Raw genomic sequence first — 1512 nt, forward strand, 5'->3', positions numbered from 1 at the left:
CCCGGTCTCTGCAGGAGCGGCGAGGAGCGGAGCCCCAGCGCCCGCCCTCGGCTCCGCGGGGCCCCACGCAAGGCCCGCGTGGGCGCCAGGCCCGGGTACGGCGGCCCTCGACGGCCCGAGGACAGAACCACGGGCACGGCACGGCCCCGGCCCGTCGGTGCTCCCCGGTCCGGCGGCGAAAAGAGCCGCTCCCGGGACGGGAGCCAGCCGAATTTAAGCGGGATGGGTGGAAAAGCGGAGCGGGGACGGCCGGTTGGGGGTCCCGCCGGCCCTCCGCGACCCCGCGCACGGGAGAACTCGAGCGGAGGGCAGGGAGCGGGGAGCGGAGAGCGCTCCCGGGGAGCGGCGGCGGCAGCGCCCGGTACCGAGCGGCGATCGCTCCGGTCCCCTCCTCGCAGCGGCTCTGCCCTGCCCCGGGAGAGAGCCCCTCGCTGGACACTCACAACGGGAGCAGACCCTCTCGGAGCCAGGCAAGGAGCTGTCAGAAAAATCCCTTTTCAACACATCCCGGAGCTCGAAACGTCCAGACGGTTTCAGGCATTTTTGTTTTTCCTGCAGGAGCTGGTGATAAATTATTACGATTATATTACGAGGTGGTTTTTTTAATCTCTTTTTTTAAAAGGGAAATGCGGGAGGCGAGGCACGACAGCAACAGCCAAAGAGAAATATTTTTTTTTAAGAGGGTAGAAAAATTAAAATTAATTTAAAAAAATCGAAGGTCTCGGACAGGGTTTTGAACAAGGAACGAGTGCTTTCAAAATTGCTGCACTGATCCATCGAAAACAAAACCTAATTACGCCACCGAAATGGCACTATATACACAGCGTATTGTGTATGTATATATATATTTATTTTTTTATATTTATGTGTATATATATATACAAACATCCATACACTAAAATAAAGAATTACAGCCAGCCTGGATCCTGAACACAGTCTACACTTTATTTTCAGACTACAGATTTCTGAACATAATAAAATCTTTGGCTTGTAGCGGCGGGTTCAGTCTCGCAGTCTGTGGATCAGAATTATTTTTTTTTTTCCTCGGGAAAAAAAATAAAAAGAAAAAGAGACAGAAATTCACACACACAAAAAAAATAAGATCAAACGAAAGATCAGGAAAGTCGGACATTTACTGTAAAACAAGAGCAACGGACATCGAGAAAAAAAAAATAAAAAGGAAAGCAAACAGAACGAACAAACGAACAAAAGAGACTGGAAGAGAGAGAGAGAGAGAAGGGGAGAGAGAAACTGTCCAGCAAATAGAGATCGCTACACATATTTCTTACCTGAAATTAAATATATACAAGGTCATATGCTGTTTGGCTATATAGAGATAATTTTTTTTTGTAAGTGTTCATATTTTTTTTTTTTTTTTTTAGTTTTTTTTCTTAATCGGAGTCCTTATACTATGGATAGACAATAGATCTGCTTTTAAATAGCACCTGTCCGCCTCCCGGCCGGCGGGCCGGCGCCGCGGCGCAGGGCTCGGTGGGGAGGGGGGGGGGGGGG

The sequence above is a fragment of the Calidris pugnax genome, unplaced genomic scaffold (assembly GCF_001431845.1).
Source record: "Calidris pugnax isolate Ruff unplaced genomic scaffold, ASM143184v1 scaffold21, whole genome shotgun sequence".
NCBI lineage: Eukaryota > Metazoa > Chordata > Aves > Charadriiformes > Scolopacidae > Calidris > Calidris pugnax.